The sequence below is a fragment of the Silene latifolia genome, chromosome Y, assembly GCF_048544455.1.
Source record: "Silene latifolia isolate original U9 population chromosome Y, ASM4854445v1, whole genome shotgun sequence".
Taxonomy (NCBI): Eukaryota; Viridiplantae; Streptophyta; class Magnoliopsida; order Caryophyllales; family Caryophyllaceae; genus Silene; species Silene latifolia.
In genome coordinates this window covers 237,159,761-237,179,633 of record NC_133538.1, presented here as the reverse complement: position 1 = coordinate 237,179,633, position 19,873 = coordinate 237,159,761, and the positions used below count along the sequence as shown (strand labels likewise).

Below are 19,873 nucleotides of genomic sequence, written 5' to 3'. Positions count from 1 at the left end.
TACGTGATCACCATTTTGTAAACAAATGACGTGACCATAATTGGCGCATATTTAGCCCCCGAATTAGCCTTGTTCCCATGCTTTTTAGTGCTTATTTGGGTCATTTCTTATCTTTAGTTCTTTGTTTTGCATATTCTTTGAGATTTTGATCCCTTGGTAGGAAAGGAGTAAGAATCTTGCATTTTCATGGCAAAACGAGACTAAATTGATCGAATTCAATGACCAAGCATCAAGGAGAGACAAGATTAGAAGGCCTTTGTACATATTATAGTAGAAGAGCAATGTTGGGAAAAGATCCTTGAGTCCCCAAGGAAATCCCCAAGGAATTTATGAAGAAAAGGGAAGAAAAGAAGAAGATTTGTTCTTTGACCGACAATCCGAGCGGATTGTCACCAATCCGTCCGTCCGCAGCAGAAGACAATCCGAGCGGCTTTGCCACAATCCGCTCGGATTCCACCTCCACAATCCGCCCGGATTCCCCTGAATCCGCTCGGATTCCAACGCTGAAATCCGCCCGTCCCGGCCCTATTCCGCCGGATTCTAGCACAAAGACGGATTGCCTTCTCCAAGCTACGAAGAAAGAAGCCCTTCTCTCAGAAAATACCGGGTCCTCCTTGCTCAACTTAAAAAGTGTAATTACTAGTTTAGCCCTTAGTTAACCCTAATGCATCCTCCCTAATTTCCACTATAAATACCCCATTAGTCTAATTAGAGGTGCATGTTCTTCTTATCAATAATTAGTGTAGTTAATATCAATCAAATCTCTCTTTAATATTGTAATCAAGTATTAATCAAGTTTTAATCCAAGTTTTAGTTCTTTAATCTCTCTTTTGTTCATCCTTTATTTTGGGTAATTGAAGATTATTTGGGTTATTGTTGGGAGATTGACAACCTCTCAATCAAGCATTCAAGTACTTCTATTATTCCTGCTTTGTTATTGGAATCATTAGTAGGTATAATCTCTTAATCCCTTTTTTAACTATTGTTAATTACTTTCATTTATTCATCATGTTTCATATTGTTGGTATGATTGACAACCTTGCTAGCATGATCAACATGATAATGAGTGAGTAGTCTCTTAGCTAGGGTTAATGGGTGATTAGGGGAAACCAACATGGGGAATGATTCATGCTTAAATTAATATGCTTTCATGTTTTATTTGCTTGCTTGTTTTGATCTCAACTCATGCACATGTTATATTTGATGAAATGCTAAGCCTATGAATCCTTGCATTTACTATCATCTCCTATCTTTTCAATGAGACTTGTAAGATATAACCCAACTCGAGTCTCATTAGACCATGCATGTTGTTGAGTAGGGAAGATTAAGTCGACTTGTAGGTGTTGTACAATCTAATCTATTCGGCTCCGGGACCCAAACTTTCCTAGGATTGTAAGATATAACCCAACTCAATCCATCACAACAATAATTGCTTGCTTATAATTTAAGAATATGTTTGTATGATCATATCCCATGATTCCCCTATGATCCCATGACACCCTAGTGCCTTTAATCAATTGTTTACACCCCTTTAATTCATCTTGCTTGTTTATTTTCATTGCTATTTTAGTTTAGTAACCTTCTACATCAACCCAATTTGTGACACCCCTTAGACACCACTAGTTACAATAGAAATCTCATTTCAACTCCCGTCCCTTGGGATCCGACCTTTACTTGCCTCTTTACTAATTGTAGAGTTGTTTGTGGAGTTATAAATTGTGTTTTGATTCGACCATGACCAACTACCACATCTTAATTTGTGAACACTTAGCGGGATCGCATAAAAAATGGCGCCGTTGCCGGGGACGGTGTTTGTTTGATTTAGATTTCTTTTTATTGTCATTAGTTGTGTCTTTCTTCGCCTTGAGGAAGTAAAACTCCTCAAGGTTTGTTCTAATCATTTTCGAGTTGTTTGATATTTTGCATGTCTAGAAGGTTACAAGGTGATTTGTTACCTTTTGACCGTGAAATCGAAAGAACCTTGACGAACAATAGGAGAGTTGTTAGGAGGAATTTAAGAGGTATTAGTGCAGTTGTTCAACCCACTAGTGAGTTTGTCAATCCTTTCGCAATAGAAGGAGAAGAAAACCCATTACACAATACCCCACAAAATCCACCTACAATGCCAAAATTCTCGTCACACTCCGTACCCACCGAGGAGAATCTACCAAATGGTACTCCTACGCCGCAACATCTAACCGGAAATTTTATTGCCAAGTCCGCCTTCATCCAATTAGTTGAGAGGAGCCAATTCGGGGGGATGCCTAGTGAGGACCCTCATTCTCATATGGAAACCTTTTGCGACTATTGTGATGCAATCTCTCAAACGGGCGTGACTCAAGACCAAATTAGATGGGTCTTATTTCCTTTTTCCTTAATCGGCACCGCGAAGCAATGGTTGAAGGGCCTTGATAAGGCCACCCTTGGAATAGATTCTTGGAAGAAGTTGGCTCTAGCTTTCTACAAAAAATTCTACCCTCCGGAAAAGACTAACATGCTAAGAGCTCAAATTACGGGTTTTAAGCAAAGGGATGAAGAGTCTTTGTATGAAGCTTGGGAGCGGTTCAAGGGAATTTGTCGCTCATGTCCTCACCATGGACTTAGCGAATGGTTTTTGGTGCAACAATTTTGGAATGGTTTATATGAAGATTCTAGGAACATTCTCAATATGGGATCAAATGGAATGTTCACCGAAGTTGATGACAATCAAACATGGAACAAGATTGAGGAAATGGCGGTCCATAACTCACAATATAGTAGACCTTGCAAGGCTACTAGAGGAGGAAAGCATGAAGTGGACTCCGTTACTCAATTGGGTGCTCAACTTAGTGCTCACATTGACACAATCAACTTGAAGTTTGAACAAGCTATGGCTAGACTTGAGGAAAACTCAAAATCATCAAAGCATCATGTTAATGCCATGACGGCATCCTCATCAATCCCAAGTGGGATATGTGAGAATTGTGGAACTTTGGGACATGACCAAGGTGAATATAGGGGAACAAATGAACAAGTGAATGCTTTCCAAGCATACAAGAGTGGTACCCCTTATTCAAACTATTACAATGAAAACACCAAATTCCATCCAAATCTCTCATACAAAAGCCAAAATGTTCAAAACCCTCAAACAACATACACTCCACCACCCATGAGAAACCAAAATCAAAGACCCTTTTACAATCAAAACCAAGGTTACCAAAATCAAAATCCATACAATCACCAAAATGACCAAGGTTTTGATGTCCAAAAAGCGGTCCTCCAAATGCAAAAGAATCAACAAGAATTTTTCACTCAAATGCAAAAAGATAGCCAAGCAAAGGAAACCACCATCAACAACATTCTAGCTCACACCAAGATGTTGGAAACACAATTGACTCAACTAGCATCTTCAAGCTCACAAAGACAAAAGGGGCAATTACCACCTCAAAGTAATCCCCCTAGACATGAAACGGTTAGTGCCATTCATTTGAGAAGTGGTACAAGGTATGAAGCACCGAAGAAGGAAGTTGAGGATGAAGTTGTGGAAGCTAGTGAAAAGGAAGAAATTGTGCAAAACTCCAAAGATGGAGAATCATCAAAAGAAGAAAGTTCAAAGAAAAATGAAGACAAGGCCAAGGAGAAGGAGCCCATTGTGATTAGACTCCCTTTTCCAAGTCGTCAAGCCAAGCCCAAATTTGATGATCAACTTGGAAAGTTCATGGAAATTGTGAAGAATTTAGAAGTCTCAATTCCTTTCACGGAATTAATCAATCACGTGCCGGCCTATGCGAAATACATGAAAGATATCCTCACAAAGAAGAAGTCGATCCAGAAGCTTGAGACTATCGCCTTCACTAAGGTGAGTAGTGCAATACTTCAAGGGAGTTCACCTCCAAAGTTAAAGGATCCGGGAAGCTTCTCAATACCGTGTACCATTGGCGACACAACGATCAACAAAGCCTTATGTGATCTAGGGGCTAGTGTGAGTGTCATGCCGTACTCGGTGAGTAAAAGGTTGGGGATGGGAGAGCTTAAATGCACCAATATCACACTCCAAATGGCCGATAGATCGACGAAGACACCGTTAGGGATATGGGAAGATGTCCCCGTGCGGGTGGGAAGTTTTTCATCCCGGTGGACTTTGTCATTGTTGATATGGAGGAAGATTCCAACATTCCAATCATCCTAGGAAGACCTTTCCTACACACCGCCGGTGCGGTGATTGATGTGAAACATGGTGAGCTCACTCTAGAAGTGGGAGATGAAAGCATAACTTTTAATCTTGACAAGACTATGAGAGCTCCTCGTTTGCATGAACCATGTTTCATGATTGATCATTATAGCCGAAAGGATGAAAGGAAGAAATCGAAACTCCAATGGAAGAAGAAAATTGAAGATGCTCCATTCAAAGAGCAAGTGAATTGTGACAAGAAGAGCTTGCAAAGCTCATCAAAATCAACCAAGGAAGAAGAGGATGGCCTCATTGGCCAAGAGAAGAAATTGGGAGAATTGTCTCCATCTAAGCAAGAGATTTTCAATGATCAACTCAATGAAGTTTGTGGTCTTTGGGACGACGAATTTGAAGGGATTTTTAATCCCTACATTGGTAATGCCATCGATCAAGGCCAACAACAAGGGCCAAGGTCTATTGAGAACCTCTACCATGATAATGAACAAGCTTTTGATTACTTCTTCAAGGTGTTGAGCAACATCAACAACACCTTGGACATGCCCCCTTGACATCTCATCAAGAATGAGAGTTTGGTGGAGTCCTCCCTAAACCACCACTTGTAAATATTTCTAACTCCCTAACTTACATTTCAATTCTTGTATTGCATTTTTGTCATCTTTGGATTTTTATTTACTTTGATCAAAATAATTGACATGTTTGAGAGAAAGTGAGGGAGGGACTAACGATTTCAATTGATGTGTAGTGCTTTTAGCTTAGTGTGGGGATGGCAATTGCCTAGGCTATCCATGCCTTAGTAGTGCCCCCACAATGACGAACACAAGACTTGAAGAAAGAATGAAGAACGGTATGGGAAATGCAGTGTGCACGGATGGGCGAATCCGTGTACACGGGGAAGAATCGAGCGGATTTCGAGAATCCGCCCGTCTTGTAGAATCCGAGCGTATTGCGAAAAGACGCCCGCCCGAACCGAGCTGAATTTTGAAAATTTCTTGAGTGTGACTGAATCCGGGCGTCCTGTGAAGAATCCGCCCGTCTTGAAGAATCCGTCCGTCTTGTAAGAAAGACGTCCGTCTTTGCAGCTGAGAAAAATAAGCAAAATTTTCTGGAGTGAAATCCGTCCGTCTTTAAGCAAATCCGCCCGTCCCGTGTTCAGCAAATCCGAGCGGATTGTCACAAATCCGCCCGTCTTTAGGCGAGTTTTGCAAAGTTCGAAAAAGAGCGAGAATCCGCACGGATTGCCCCCCTGATTCGAAAATTTCGGTCTCTTTAAAACCCCTCCCACCTTCATTCATTCATTCATTCATTCATAAACACTACCCACAACATCAAAACCCTCATCCTCTCCATCACAAAAACAAAAACCCTCAGCAACATTCACCAAAATCAAATCAAACCATCCTTCCAACAACAAATTAATCACTCCTTCCTCAACAAAAATTAAAACCAAGCACAAAAATCTTCAACCTTTGAGTCGATTTTTGTTTTCATAAAGGCAAAGCCTTTCACCTTCAAATCGATTTGGGCATACTACAAATTGAAGATTTTTCATTATTTTCTTGGTTAGTTCATCAATGGCAAGGACTAAGGGAGCAACAAAGGCAACAAAGGCACCAAAGGCTAAGGCACTCTCACAAAGGGAAAAGGCTCTTCAAACAAATAAAGCATTGGCTATGGTGGTAGCAACACCAAACTTGGAAGTGCAACAACAACAACAAACTTCTATGGGAGCAACAACACCTTCCACTCCGGTAATTGATCAACTTTTGCATTATCCGGAGGTAACTTTTATTTCCGATACCCATAGAAATACCTTTGTCAAGTTTGCTATGAAGTCATTACAATCCACCAAATTCATATGTGAAGATACCTTAGAAAAATTGGGTGTTCTTGAGCAAACAAAAGCCTTTTTCAATGCCATGGGGTTGAAGAAATTGTTTGAAACAAGGGAATTGACATACCCCTCCCTTACCTTGGAATTTTTAAGTTCTTTGAAAGTCACCAAAGTTGAGAATAGGGAGAATCTCGAGTTTCGTCTAGCTAATGTTAGTAGACGCATTACCTTTAGGGAATTGGGTGAAATTTTGGGTCTTAGTGATGAACCGAGTTATTTTAAGAGTTATGGAAAGTATGACCCCGAACCTCTTTGGGAGGCAATCTCCGGGAAGAAATTTGAGGATTTTCATGCGAGTCGTGCTCTTTTGGTCCACCATCCGGGTATAAGAGTATGGCACAAGGTCGTGGGCAACACCATAATTGCTAGGAAAGATACCAACCATTTCACAAGACTTAATTTTATTCTCCTTGAATCGGTTTTGAATATCAGAAGAGTACACACCAAGCCTTACAATTCTTTGAGGCTCTTGGTAGATAGATGGCCCAACATTGATTGTGGGAAGAAGGGCACGACCGTTATTGTCAATGGCGGCCTAGTCACACTCCTAGCCAAGCACTTTGATCCTAACTTCAATAAGGATAACAAGTACAAAGCAAAGGAGGGTGGCCATCTTGTTGATATGCATACTATGATTCACAAGTTCAAGTGGGTTGCCCATAACCCCCTTGACACTAAGTATGGATGGCTCACTAGTGAAGCTAGATCGTTCACCTTGCCTTCGAAGATTTGCCGTCTAAGCATCCACCGGACCAATTATCTACTTCCCCTTTCCAAAGAAGCCGAGTATATCATTCAACAACAAAAGGGTGATCTTGAAATGCCCTCCTCTTCCATTGTCATACCACCTTACCCCTTTAAGTATGAAGAGTTCAATAGGAAGGAGTTGAAGTTGGGAAAGACTATGTGACTCTTCTCATGCAAGCAATGCACAAGCAAGCCTATGAAGATCGGAAAAATGCCTACTTGGCTCAATATCCACCCCTCCTACATTTAGCTAGGCAAGGACTACTTGATCCATCTTGTCCTTTGCCTAGTTGGGCGGATAGAGAAGTCTTATTTCCGGGTGCATCTAGGGTCGTTTTGGGTGACAATGAGGTTGTTGGAAATGATGAAGAAGTTGATGATAATATTGAGGAAGAAGCAAGTGAAGGAGAAAAGGATGGTGAAGATGATGAAGATGAAGATGAGGAAGAAAGTGAAGAAGCAAATGACAAGGAAAGTGGCAATGTGACCACTTCTCATGAGGGAAGTGATGGTGATAGCATGATGGAAGATTAGCAAGCCTTGGAGACTCCTACACTCTCATGGTTTGTCTATTTCTCTCTTTGTATTTTATTTCATTTTGATCATTGTTGGAGTAGTCCTAGCCCCATTAGAGGACTCACACCTCGGTACCATTGAGGTGTTCTCATTCTATTGTTCCCAATTTCAAAATCCAAAATGACAAATTAATTTCATGCATAGCATAGTGTATGCATGAACTATACCCATCCTTGGACATTAGCAATAGTGTCTCACTCGGTTTGGGGAAGTTAATGCATACACAACGGGAGGTAATCTAAATTATCCTCTCCGTCATAACAAAAACCATGCATCATGTAGTATAGCTTAGTGTAGATTGCATTTAGTATAGAAATCATGCATCATCTTTGCATAATTTCCATCATTTTTGCCATTGAGGACAATGCCCATATTAGTGTGGGGATGGGAATTCTAACATTTAACTCTTATTCAAAAATCCAAAAAAATTGAAAAATTTCAAAAATCATAAAAATTTGAAAATTGAAAACCCAAAAACATGTTTATTTCCTTTTGTAGTCTTGTATATATTGTCTTGTATATATTGTATTTGTTCTATCCTTGTTCACATTGATTGACTATGCCACATCCGAGACATGAGGATATTGAAGACCGCATGGTATGATCTTTCCAATCTCCTTTTTCCTCTTTATGTTAATGACTATGTGGCTTTATTTTGATTGATGCGGTATAACAATGTGAATTTAGGACTTGCATTTAGTTTATATGTCATATTAGTTGATACAACCACTTGCATTAGGATGTTTATATTAGTTGCATCATGGCATGTAGCTGCATGTTAGAAATGTTTTGAAAAATGCCTATTTAGGAACTTTGACAGAGCAACTAAGCCATTATAAATACTTGTTCAACTTAAGACTTTGCCTACTAGAATGGTTGTAAAACACCCTAGATAGTGTCATACTAGTGTCTTTTGACCCATGACCCAAGGCCTAGTCAAGGGTTTGCATGTGAGTCACCTATCCAACCCCGTGATGCGATGTGGACTTGGTTAACTTGTCTAGGTGACCTTGTTTGACCTTGTGGTAAGGCAACCCAAAAATATTTTCTATCAATAAGCTTGAAGTGCTCATTTCAAAGAAATTTTGTCATGTGGAAGTAATGTAATGCCAAGGAAACCTCAAATGTTATGAAATGTTGAAAGTTGAAAGTTAAGTTGTTTTGATGGAGGCGTACCACTTCGATGTGCTTTGGTGTGGGATCCATTGAATTGGGCCCCCATACGGTTGTGAATTCGGCCGCCCAGAGACAGAGTGACTATCACCCCGAAAAGCTATTGTCTAGAGGTTAACCGGTTGCCTAATAAGCGATTGGCGAAAGCAAAGGACACTAGCCCGGAAGGGACAAACCCCATCTTAAATTTTTGAAATGTGAAAGTGAAATGAGGACAATTTTGAATACTAGTCATATCCACCCGTTGTGAATAAAGATTTAAGCATTTCATTCCCAAAAAGCCTTTTGTCAAGCCACTTGGACGAACTTGGGACGATCCATGACCTTTACTTTTGTAGAGAATTCGAGACTTGTCATGTCATATGCTACTAGCATCATAGGGATCATCATTCCACCACCATCCGATCGCTCTTGACGAAAGCATTTGGAAATTGAGGACGAAAGTAGTCTAGTTTAACACCATTTGGAGGTGATTTAGTGCCATCCTCTTAGACTTAGTAATTTGTTGAACTAGTATTTATGAAGGATTACATGCTCTTAAATTTGTTCCTCTTTAGTGCCTCCGCCACTTGATGAGGGAGTGGCTATTCTTTTTGTAGATGCATCCATTATGTGTTTTTGTGTGCTTAATGTTTGGATGTGTCGCCATTTTGGCAAGACCCACCTTGCCTTGCAAGAAGGCATCCTACCTCATGGTTGTCTTGTTGTGAGTTGAAGGGGCGGAGTGAGACCCGCTAATTGTCTCATATCGGCTATATTATTAGGATAGGTTAGTATTGGTCCTAGTCTTTGTCACCTCTTTACTCGGGACGAGCAAAGGTTCGGTTTGAGGATATTTGATGTGACCATAATTGGCGCATATTTAGCCCCCGAATTAGCCTTGTTCCCATGCTTTTTAGTGCTTATTTGGGTCATTTCTTATCTTTAGTTCTTTGTTTTGAATATTCTTTGAGATTTTGATCCCTTGGTAGGAAAGGAGTAAGAATCTTGCATTTTCATGGCAAAACGAGACTAAATTGATCGAATTCAATGACCAAGCATCAAGGAGAGACAAGATTAGAAGGCCTTTGTACATATTATAGTAGAAGAGCAATGTTGGGAAAAGATCCTTGAGTCCCCAAGGAAATGTTGGGGTTGGTGTCCTTAACAGTTAGTGCAAGGACTTATAAACCTCTAAAAGGATCAAAGGGCATACTTTTGGTATTATTATCAGTTGATCCACGTTTATCAATAACGGTTGGCTTGCTAGATAAGTTTGACGTTATTGTCATACAGATGGCGGTGATCAACTGGTCCCTAAAAGTCACACCTATAGGATACGTTCGAGAGATATGACGGTATGAAAAACTTTGTCATGTAGATGCCAAGATTGACTAACCGGTTAGTCAGAGTTATTTGACTAGTAATTAGTCAAATATGTGATGTTGAGATATTATATTTAATACGGATTAAATATCATGGGCTAAAGCGAATTAACTTGATTAATTCGTAAAATTAAATATACGTGATTTATATTTAATTAAATGTATATTAAAAATAATTATACAATACTGTTTTGTCGGACACGTATTAATAATTGGTGACCCGTATTATTAGGCGATGCCTTAATTTCCGATAACCGATAATGATTTATAATATAAACCCGTCATATACATTTTAGCATTTGGTGGACTGGACCTCGAGCTAATATTAAGAGGAAGTGGAAGCCCACTTCCCCATGCATGCACTCGGTCCGGCCGAACCAAACAAAAGGAGAGACTCCCTCTCCTTTTGACCTAGACAATTTCATTTGCAGAAAAACTAGGGTTTTGAAGAGCATTCTCTCTACGAAAAACCCGAGATCTCTCATCTCGACAAAACTCACATCAGTTCTCCCTATATTGCAAGGCAATCGGAGAACACTGTTCTAGCACAAGGGCATATCTCGGACAAAGTCTTGGGTGTAACAATTAGGAGGAAATCGCTTTGATTTACATTTCTTTACGCCGCAATTTTAAAGGACCCGAGGTTATTTCTATACATTAATCATTTCATTGTGTTTATCGTTTTATGACTATAAATTGCATGTTTAAATTTACGTTATAGTCCTGCAATTAAAGGGTAGTATACGGATATTAACCCACAAGTGGTATCAGAGCGAGGCCACGTGAATTTTTCATGTGTTTTTCATAAAACGTCGTTGAAACGATGTATTTTGGTTAAAAAATTTTGTCTCGGCAGCCATTTTTTTAACTCGGCAGAAATTTTTTTATTTGCTGCGTTTTTTTTGGTTGCTTTGGGAACCGTGTCTTGTTTACACGGTTGCTCTTGTTTTTATTTTGTCTCAAAAACCAAACCGTGCCATGTTTTACACTTTTGTTTTGTTTCAAATTTCATGTTGTTTTTACATGTTGTTATTTTATACGGAGATTATAGCAACATGTCAAGTTTTTGTCAATTGTTAAAATTGTTTTGATGCGGTTTTGATCAAAATTACAATTGATTTTGTCTCGAAAATATGTTTTCACGAGGGTTTTTGAAGATTCTGACCTCTTTAGCATTCGATCGAGCGTATTTCTACTCGATCGAGTCTTTGTTTCTGTCTTGTTTTTGATCGATCGAGTCCCTGTTGTACTCGATCGACCATCTCAAAAAACTTTTTGCTCGATCGAGTCCCTCACCTGTACTCGATCGACCCATTTTCAAAACCCCTCTGCTCGATCGAGTTGTCCTCGTACTCGATCGAAGCGGACTTTTGATATAGGTACTCGATCGACCTCATGATTAGTCGATCGAGCACCTCCTGATTGGCATACCTCTCGATCGACTTGCAGATCAGTCGATCGAGCCCTCCTGTCCCTCGATCGAGCACTTGTGTCCCTGGATCGAGGGATTTCATCTTTAATGACTTTGAAAATTTGTTTCTTTTGATTTAAATTTTCTTTTGGCTTCAATATGTACTTTATCCGGATATAGTACACTCGCTATGATTGTGAAACGGTTCACACACGTACCATTAAGTTATTTTAAATTATATTTAAAGTAACGGATTATAATAGATTAAAATTGAATGATAGAAGCGGTTTTATCACATGAATTTTAATCATTAAAAGGTGGTTTGGATAAATTTAACATAATTACGGAATTATGTCACGAATGAATTTGTTTTTAGTTGATGCATTTTTATTTATCGTTTTGTTGAATCTAGTGAATGCCATTTTAATTACGTATTTAATTTTGCAATCGAGTTGTAACTTAGTGTGGCCTTAGTAGAACGTGTTACCGTAATGATGGAACACGGTCTTGGTTGTATTTTGAGATCTTGTATCTCCGTTTTGGATTTTTCACTTGTAATTACAGTTTTTAATTAGAATGTAAATAGGTTTATATTTTGTAATTTTAATTGTAATTTTTGAGAAGACCAAAGATGGAGACCAGATGCTCACTCCCGCTACATGGATCAAGATGGAACATCAAGACAAGCTTTTCGGGTCCAACGGTGGATTCCAAAGTTGTATTATGTTCTTTTACTAGGATAGGCCACACTAGGACCTTTTATTTACGTATTGCATTCTTTTATTTATTTTTCGCAACGATAATTTGCATCATATTCCGCCTAAAAACCAAACCACCTAATTATTGCATGAAAACTGACACATATAGAGGTCACGAGTTAGTTTTCATTGACATTCGTATGTCACACGATCATGCTAAGCCATCATCTAAATTGATTCATTCACGCAGACGCTAGTTATTCGTTCACTTAAAATGAATTACAATTAAGTTGATGGGATCTTCCTCGTATAAACTAAAATTGAGAACGGTCTTTATAGGTCAAACTCAAATGAGTCCCTTCTTCGTCGGTAGGCATACTATGACCCCTTCTACGTCGGGTAAGTTGGAACCGATTGACCTATTTTATCTCAACACCATGGTCACTAAATGCGATCCCTGTGACTATGGTGGACTATAGATAGGATTTACGAAATCTATCGACCAAGAGTTCTTAGGAAGAATTAGCTAAACAGTTGGCTTATCAATTTACAGAAATTGAGTCTTGGGATCACTTGTATCTTTCTTGAGGGAGATCAATTATGCAAGTGCAAGAGTCTACATGTTTAAAATGAATTTTAAAATAGACTTAAATCACCTCGATGAGTTGCTTATTTCGTTTTGTTTTTCTTTCTTTTTCGGTGTAGATCACGATTTTAAAGCGCTTAACAACAAATGGCTGGTTCAAGTGATAACCCAATGCCAAGTGCCACATTGGACCGTGAGTCCGGGCTTAGGATCTTCATGAGTCGGATGAATCGGTCTACTCGATGAAGAATGACGGATCCAACCGCGGGTCGGGAGCAGCATTACGGAATCTGCCGCTGCTGGCCGACGGAAGCTCGGATATCTGCTTGAGCCCATGCCGTTAAACCCAGGCCCCACGGCTGGAATTAACGAAATCAACGAGTATAACGATTTCGCTTTAGAAGCTGGTGCGGTAAAGAACGTACTTATTTTTGCAATGGAACCCAATTTGCAGAAACGCTTCATAGCCCAAGGTGCAAACAAGATTTTCACCACGCTCACTAAGGAATTCTCGAAAGCACCGAGAATCGTGACCTATGAGCATACCACTCGCTTCTTTGATGCGAGACTCCGGAAGGGCCAACCGGTTAGCCCACACATTCTCAGCATGATTGAGAATGTCGAGAAGCGGAGACCTTTAAGCGTAACATCGGTGAGAACATTGTTATCGACCGTATTCTTCATTCACTCCACGATGGTTATTCGCAATTCAGAGCGAATTACTATATGAATGATTTGAAGAAAACTCCCCATGAATTGCACTCCCTCCTCGCACGGACCGAGAAGGACATGAAGTTCAGTGGGAGCTCGAAACAGGATATTCTTGTTGTGTCAAACAAAGGGAAAGGTAAGGGCAAAGCTCCGGCAAACCTAACGAGTGAGAGGTAAGGCGAAGTTCAAGAAGTCGGGTTCGGGGAAGAGTGGTCCTGGTGAGGCGAGTAACTCATCGGGCATGACAAAGAGCAAGAGTGAAAACATGGAATGCCACCATTGCCACAAGACTGGGCATTGGAGACGCACATGTCCTGTTTATCATGAGGACTTAAAGGCGGTCGTGTTAAAACTTTGTTGGTATGTCTTCTCTCTCTTCTACTTTTATTCATATGATTGAGATTAACCACGCAAGTTACGGAACTTGGGTACTTGATCCTGGTTGTGGTTCTCATCTGTGTAATCATGTGCGGGGGCTCCGAAACATCGAACCCCTCGTAAAGGGTGAGGTGGACTGCGTGTTGGGAATGGAGCAAGAGTATTTGCCATCTCAAGGGGACATATGTGATCCACTTCCAAGCGGATTTGAGTTGTCTTTATATGATTGCTATTATGTTCCTAGTCTTTCCAAAAACATTATTTCAGTTTCTGCGCTTGATAAACTTGGTTTTTCATTTGTAATAGAAAACAATGCTTGCATTTTCTCATTACACGATATGATTCTGCAAGGCGAGTCTCTATGAACGGAATTTATGTTTTAGATCGGACCACGGAAATATTACACGTAATGAATAAAAAGTTAAAGGTTGGTGACAAAGATCAAACGTATCTATGGCAATGCCGTATGGGACACATTAATGAGAAACGCGTAAAACAGCTCATCAAACATGGAGCTATCTCGGCCTTTGATTTTCAATCATTTGGCACGTGTGAATCATGTCTCATCGGTAAGATGACTCGTATTTCCTTCAAAGGTGTTGGAATGCGCTGCTGACCTATTAGGACTCATACACACGGATGTATGTGGTCCTATGTCAATCCTTTGCACGAGAAGGCTATAGGTATTTCATCACTTTCACGGACGATTTGAGTAGATATGGCTATGTCTACTTAATGAAGCACAAAAGTGAATCCTTTGAGAAATTCAAGGAATACCAAAATAGGGTCTGAGAACCTATTAGGTAGAAAGATTAAAACACTACGTTCGGATCGTGGTGGCGAGTATCTTTCTCACGAGTTTGATCAACACCTTAAAGGCGTGGGATCGCCCTACGAGTTAACTCCACTGGAACACCTCAATTGAATGGTGTGTCCGAACGGAGAAATCGAACACTACTTGATATGGTTCGATCCATGATGAGTCACGGTTTTACGATTCATTATGGGGTTATGCTCTTTGTCGGCCCGCTCTAATACTTAACCAAGTCCGTCTAAAAGTGACAAGACTCCATATGAACTATGGAAGGAACGGTCCCTAACTTGTCCTTTATACGGGTTTGGGGGTGCGAGGCTTATGTCAAGTGGAGACATGAAGATAAGCTCGGCCCGCGATCGGTCAAGACATACTTTATAGGTTATCCTAAAGGATCACGTGGTCATTACTTCTATTCGCCAACCGAACAACGTGTTTTTGTTGCGGCTAGTGCGACATTCTTAGAGAAGGAATTTCTCGAGAATGCAAAGAGTGATAGAACCTTCGACCTGTCGGAGATTCCAGAACCAAACACCGAGCAACTATTGGAGGAACCTATTCCTTCAATCCCGGCTGCGGTGAACATTCCTGAGGAACCAAGGAGGTCGGGAAGAGTCTCTATTCCTCCGGACAGATACATCGGTATGGTCGAGGAACATGACATAGATGACGTTCTACTCTTAACGAGTAGTGAACCCGCAACCTATAAAGGTGCCATGACCAGTTCTGACTCAAAGCTATGGCTTGAGGCCATGAAATCCGAGATGGACTCTATGTATGAGAACAACGTGTGGGATCTTGTTGACTTACCTGCTAAGGTTCGTCCCCTTCAATGCAAATGGCTTTACAAGATAAAGCATGCATTCGTGGAAGGTCGACAAGATATCTACAAAGCACGACTAGTTGCTAAAGGTTTCACCCAAGTGCCAGGTTTGCACTACGATGAGATTTTTGCACCCGTAGTCATGCTGCGTTCCATTCGGATTATCTTAGCGATTGCCGCTTTTCATGATTATGAAATTTGGCAAATGGACGTGAAAACCGCCTTCTTAAACGGCTTTTTGGAGGAAGAGTTGTACATGGTACAACCCGAAGGTTTTATCGATCCAGCACATCCTAAGAAAGTGTGCAAGCTTAAGCGTTCCATTTATGGACTTAAGCAAGCATCAAGGAGTTGGAATCATCGCTTCGACCAAGTGATAAAAGAAAATGGATTTACTCGATCTGTCGAGGAACCATGTCTATATATCAAGTCGAGTGGGAGCAAGATTGTCTTCCTAATATTGTATGTTGACGACATACTCACGATTGGGAATGACATACCTCTCTTAACCGGTGAAAGTATGGTTGAAAAACCATTTCCAGATGAAAGATCTGGGAGAGGCACAAAGAATTCTAGGCATCCGTATCTATCGAGATAGATCACGACGGATGTTGTCTCTCAGTCAGGAGTCTTACATAGACAAAGTCCTAGAGAGATTCAGCATGACTAACTCCAAGAAGGGGTTCCTTCCTATGTCTCCAGGGGTGCATTTGAGCAAGTCTCGGGCACCGAGAGACAGGAAGAGAAAGAGCGCATGACACGGATTCCTTATGCTTCGGCAATAGGATCAATCATGTATGCCATGATATGCACACGTCCGGACGTGGCATATGCATTGAGTATGACAAGTCGATTCCAACAGCATCCAGGTGAATCACATTGGTTAGCTGTCAAGAACATTCTTAAGTACCTACGGAGGACTAAAGATTGGGCATTGACTTATGGAGGCGAACAAAAGCTATGTGCAACCGGTTACGCAGATGCTAGCTTCCAAACGGATCGAGATGACTCGAAATCTCAGTCGGGATTCGTTTTTACTCTTAATGGCGGCTGTGATCATTTGGAAGAGTTCGAAACAAATTACAGCAGATTCTACGACCGAGTCCGAGTACTATGCCGCGTACGGAAGCAACAAAGGAAGCGATATGGATGCGTCAATTCTTACATGGGCTATCTGTAGTGCCTAGTTCGAATGACCCGATCACCATCTATTGCGACAATAGTGGTGCCATCTTCAAGCTAAGGAGCCAAAGTCTAGCAACAAGTCTAGACATGTACAACGGAAAGCTCATCTAATCAGGGATTACGTGGAGCAAAAGACAGTAGTGATAGAAAAGATTGCTACAGATGACAACATAGCAGATCCTCTCACTAAAGCATTACGACAAGATAAGCATGAAGGGCACGTTAATTCCATGGGAATTAAACGTGTTCCTAAGTTGTAGTACTCTTTTATGGATTAGATTCATTCGCTTTTGTACTCTATACGACCTCATCGTTTTGATATTTTATATATATATTTTGTTTTTCATGTGGAATTGTACGACGATTTTGAACACCACAAAGTGAACTGAACAAACATCATATCTTGTTAGTCCTTAATTGCCCACATGAGCTGATAACTCGGCAATTATTTTGTGACGTTGGTTGATGGTGGGTTCAACGAGCCATAAGTCAACCGGTTGGCTGACCAATCACAGAGGCGATTTATACGGATATTTCGTAGGACACAATTGTGACATCGACGTGGAGTCCTAAATGTTTTATAACATTCGTTGCCGGGTCGTGGATAGGACTTCCATGGTGATCCTAAGAGTCGATTCTTTGACTATCGATTGTCTCTTGAGACTACTGCGATTTTGGGTGACTTTGGTTTCTTTCTCACGGTCATCCGTAACAGGGGCCAAGTAGATTTTTTTTCGGGTCATTTCATGCTTTGTGCTTAGATCGGAAGGAGTCGAGTTGAAGGAAATATTCAGCCTTTATCGGGTACTCGATATTTCTCAGGGCCACTCGAGGAGTCAGAATCGAAATGCATGGCCATGCTCGGATCACGGATTCGTTTTATCGGTTAAGTTACTCTCTAGTCGGGGAAACCACTCTAGATACGGATCGATTGTAAAATACGACCTTTGTGGATCCAGATCTGCAAATTGTTTTACAGTGAGTGGGAGAAATTTTAAATGAATATGAGAATCGGTTATCGCACCTACACTTGTTCGGACAAGTGGGAGTTTGTTGGAGCTTGTGTCCTCCAGTTAGTGCGGATAACGTCATTGCACATGCACTTATACGGACAAGTGGGAGCTTGTTGGGGTTGGTGTCCTTAACAATTAGTGCAAGGACTTATAAACCTCTAAAAGGATCAAAGGGCATACTTTTGGTATTATTATCAGTTGATCCACGTTTATCAATAACGGTTGGCTTGCTAGATAAGTTTGACGTTATTGTCATACAGATGGCGGTGATCAACTGGTCCCTAAAAGTCACACCTATAGGATACGTTCGAGAGATGTGACGGTATGAAAATACTGTCATGTAGATGCAAGATTGACTAACCAGTTAGTAGAGTTATTTGACTAGTAATTAGTCAAATATGTGATGTTGAGATATTATATTTAATACGGATTAAATATCATGGGCTAAGGCGAATTAACCGGTTAATTCGTAAAATTAAATATACGTGATTTATATTTAATTAAATGTATATTAAAAATAATTATACAATCTTTGTTTTGTCGGACACGTATTAATAATTGGTGACCGTATTATTAGCGATGCCTTAATTTCCGATAACCGATAATGATTTATAATATAAACCCGTCATATACATTTTAGCATTTGGTGAACTGGACCTCGAGCTAATATTAAGAGGAAGTGGAAGCCCACTTCCCCATGCATGCACTCGGTCCGGCCGAACCAAACAAAAGGAGAGACTCCCTCTCCTTTTGACCTAGACAATTTCATTTGCAGAAAAACTAGGGTTTTGAAGAGCATTCTCCTCTGAAAAACCTGAGATCTCTCATCTCGACAAAACTCACATCAGTTCTCCCTATATTGCAAGGCAATCGGAGAACACTGTTCTAGCACAAGGGCATATCTCGGACAAAGTCTTGGGTGTAACAATTAGGAGGAAATCTGCTTTGATTTTTTCTTTACGCCCGCAATTTTAAAGGACCCGAGGTTATTTCTATACATTAATCATTTCATTGTGTTTATCGTTTTATGACTATAAATTGCATGTTTAAATTTACGTTATAGTCCTGCAATTAAAGGGTAGTATACGGATATTAACCCACAGGAAATCCCCAAGGAATTTATGAAGAAAAGGGAAGAAAAGAAGAAGATTTGTTGCTGACTGACAATCCGAGCGGATTGTCACCAATCCGTCCGTCCCGCAGCAGCACAATCCGAGCGGCTTTGCCACAATCCCCTCGGATTCCACCTCCACAATCCGCCCGGATTCCCCTGAATCCGCTCGGATTCCAACGCCAGAATCCGCCCGTCCCGACCCTATTCCGCCCGGATTCTAGCACAGCACGGATTGCCTTCTCCAAGCTACGAAGAAAGAAGCCCTTCTCTCAGAAAATACCGGGTCCTCCTTGCTCAACTTAAAAAGTGTAATTACTAGTTTAGCCCTTAGTTAACCCTAATGCATCCTCCCTAATTTCCACTATAAATACCCCATTAGTCTAATTAGAGGAGCATGTTCTTCTTATCAATAATTAGTGTAGTTAATATCAATCAAATCTCTCTTTAATATTGTAATCAAGTATTAATCAAGTTTTAATCCAAGTTTTAGTTCTTTAATCTCTCTTTTGTTCATCCTTTATTTTGGGTAATTGAAGATTATTTGGGTTATTGTTGAGAGATTGACAACCTCTCAATCAAGCATTCAAGTACTTCTATTATTCTTGCTTTGTTATTGGAATCATTAGTAGGTATAATCTCTTAATCCCTTTTTTAATTATTGTTAATTACTTTCATTTATTCATCATGTTTCATATTGTTGGTATGATTGACAACCTTGCTAGCATGATCAACATGATAATGAGTGAGTAGTCTCTTAGCTAGGGTTAATGGGTGATTAGGGGAAACCAACATGGGGAATGATTCATGCTTAAATTAATATGCTTTCATGTTTTATTTGCTTGCTTGTTTTGATCTCAACTCATGCACATGTTATATTTGATGAAATACTAAGCCTATGAATCCTTGCATTTACTATCATCTCCTATCTTTTCAATGAGACTTGTAAGATATAACCCAACTCGAGTCTCATTAGACCATGCATGTTGTTGAGTAGGGAAGATTAAGTCGACTTGTAGGTGTTGTACAATCTAATCGATTCGGCTCCGGGACCCAAACTTTCCTAGGATTGTAAGATATAACCCAACTCAATCCATCACAACAATAATTGCTTGCTTAGAATTTGAGAATATGTTTGTATGATCATATCCCATGATTCCCCTATGATCCCATGACACCCTAGTGCCTTTAATCAATTGTTTACACCCCTTTAATTCATCT

General features: G+C 40.2%; 1 non-coding gene across 1 annotated transcript; it reads right to left on the bottom strand.

The window, feature by feature from the left end:
* Nucleotides 1-2,494: 2,494 nt before the first annotated feature.
* Nucleotides 2,495-2,601, bottom strand: LOC141637128 (small nucleolar RNA R71). The gene has a single exon (XR_012541690.1). It is a non-coding gene; the product is annotated as a small nucleolar RNA R71 (small nucleolar RNA).
* Between the last annotated feature and the right edge of the window lie 17,272 nt (nucleotides 2,602-19,873).